Source organism: Silene latifolia, chromosome 6 (genome assembly GCF_048544455.1).
Source record: "Silene latifolia isolate original U9 population chromosome 6, ASM4854445v1, whole genome shotgun sequence".
NCBI lineage: Eukaryota > Viridiplantae > Streptophyta > Magnoliopsida > Caryophyllales > Caryophyllaceae > Silene > Silene latifolia.
This window is the reverse complement of record NC_133531.1, coordinates 87247933-87250669: the sequence shown is the minus strand read 5'-3', so window position 1 is coordinate 87250669 and position 2737 is coordinate 87247933. Positions and strand designations below refer to the sequence as shown.

Sequence of the window (2737 nt, the reverse complement as noted above, 5' to 3'; positions counted from 1 at the left end):
TTATCATGGCCAATGAGGCCTTCTTATTCTCTTTTCATGATTGGTGGTGAGCTATTCAAGCTCTCATTGTTGCAATTTCCTTGCTTATTGGACAGAGCATCTTGAAGATTATCCTCTTTCTTCTTCCATATGGGTGGTGATTCTTTACCCATAGCTTGATATTTGTATTGAGGTGCCAACTTCTTCCTATCACTTTCTCGGCTATAGTGATCAATCATGAAACATGGCTCATGTAAGCGGGGAGCTCTCATTGTCTTGTCGAGGTTTAAAGTGATTGTTTCATCTCCCACTTCAAGTGTGAGCTCTCCATGTTTCATATCAATCACCACTCCCACGGTATATAAGAAGGGTCTTCCTAAAATGATAGGAATGTTGGAATCTTCCTCCATGTCAACAATAACAAAGTCCACCGGGATGAAGAACTTGCCAATTCTTACGGGCACATCTTCCCATACCCCTAACGGTGTATTCGTCGATCAATCCGCCATTTGAAGCGTGATATTAGAGTACTTGAGTTCTCCCATTCCTAGCCTTTTTCACACCGAGTATGGCATGAAACTCACACTTGCCCAAAGGTCACATAATGCTTTGTTGATTGTAGTGTCGCCAATGGTGCATGGAATAGAGAAACATCCCGGATCTTTGAGCTTTGGAGGTGAACTTCCTTGTAGAATAGAACTACTCACTTTAATGAATGCAATAGTCTCTAACTTCCGGATGGATTTCTTCTTTGGAAGAATATCTTTCATGTATTTCGCATAGGCTGGAATATGATTGATTAATTCCGTGAATGGAATTGAGACTTCTAAATTCTTCACAATCTCCATGAACTTTCCAAGTTGTTCATCAAACTTAGGCTTCGCTTGACGACTTGGGAATGGAAGTCTAATCACAATAGGCTCTTTCTCCTTAGCCTTCTCTTCATTCTTCTTCTTTGAAACTTCTTGAATGGGTTCTTCTTCCTTAGAGTTTTCCACAACTCTTTCCTTGTCACTAACATCCACAATGTCTTCCTCAATTTGCTTCTTTGGCCCGTCATACCTTGTACCACTCCTCAAATGGATTGCACTCACCGACTTATGTCTTGGGGGATTACTTTGAGGTGGTAATTGCCTCTTTTGTCTTTGAGAGCTAGAAGATGCTAATTGAGACATTTGGGTTTCCAACATCTTTGTGTGAGCTAGTATGTTGTTGATGGTGATATCTTTTGCTTGGCTATCTTTTTGCATTTGAGTGAAAAATTCTTGTTGGTTCGTTTGCATTTTGAGGACCGCGTTTGGAACATCAAAGCCTTGGTCATTGGATTGATCGTAAGAGGGTTGATTTTGTTAACCTTGGCTTTGGTAAAAGGGTCTTTGAGCTTGGTTTCTCATTGGAGGTGGCGTGTATGTTGGTTGAGGGTTTTGAACATTTTGGCTTTTATATGAAAGGTTGGGATGGAATTTGGTATTCTCATTGTAATAGTTGGAATAAGGGGTGCCACTCTTGTATGCTTGGAAAGCATTCACTTGTTCACTTGTTCCCCTACATTCACTTTGGTCATGTCCCAAAGTTCCACAACTCTCACATACTCCACTTGGACTTGAGGATGATGCCACCATAGCATTAACATGTTGCTTGGGTGATTTGGAGGCCTCTTCAAGTTTAGCCATGGCCTTCTCAAACTTAAAATTAATGATGTCAATGTGAGCACTTAGCTGAGCACCCAATTGAGTAATGGAATCCACCTCATGTTTTCCTCCTTTAGTAGCCTTCCGAGGCTTACTATTTTGCGAGTTATGGACCGCCATTTCTTCAATTTCGTTCCACGTTTGATTGTCATCAACTTCGGTAAACATGCCATTGGATCCCATATTGAGAATGTTTCGGGAGTCTTCATATAGACCATTCCAAAATTGTTGTACAAGGATCCACTCGCTAAGTCCATGGTGTGGAGAAGATCGACAAGTGTCCTTGAATCTCTCCCATGCTTCATACAATGATTCATCATCCCTTTGTTTGAACCCGGTGATTTGGGCTCTCAACATGTTAGTCTTTTCCGGAGGATATAATTTCTTGTAGAAAGAAAGTGCCAATTTCTTCCAAGAATCAATATTAAGAGTAGCCTTGTCTAGGCTTTTCAACCATTGTTTCGCGGTACCAATCAAAGAAAAAGGAAATAAGACCCATCGGATTTGTTCTTGAGTAACTCCGGTTTGAGAAATCACATCACAATAGTCACAAAAAGTCTACATATGTGAGTGAGGGTCTTCACTAGGCATCCCTCCAAATTGACTTCTCTCAACTAATTGTATGAATGCGGATTTGGCAATGAAATTACCGGTTAAATGTTGTGGTGTAGGAGTACCATTTGGTAGGTTCTCCTCAGTTGGTACGGAATGTGATGAAAATTTAGGCATTGTGGGTTGATTTTGTGGTGGGTTTTGTATTGGTTTATCCTCCCCTTCTCTTGCAAAAGGGTTGTTAAAATCAATGTTAATTGGTTGAATGTCCACAATTTCTCCAATACCTCTCAAAGTACTTCTAGCAAGTCTTCTATTGTTGGTCATAGTTCTTTCAATTTCAAGATCAATGGGTAAAAAGTTACCTTGTGATCTCCTAGACATGCAAGATATCTGATGTGACCATAATTAGCGCATATTTAGCCCCCGAATTAACCTTGTTCCCATGCTTTTTAGTGCATATTTGGGTCATTTCTTATCTTTAGTTCTTTGTTTTGCATATTCTTTGAGATTTT

General features: G+C 40.1%; 1 non-coding gene across 1 annotated transcript; it reads left to right on the top strand.

The window, feature by feature from the left end:
• Positions 1-1920: 1920 nt before the first annotated feature.
• On the top strand, positions 1921-2027 carry LOC141588845 (small nucleolar RNA R71). Its single transcript, XR_012519814.1, has one exon. It is a non-coding gene; the product is annotated as a small nucleolar RNA R71 (small nucleolar RNA).
• Positions 2028-2737: the final 710 nt, after the last annotated feature.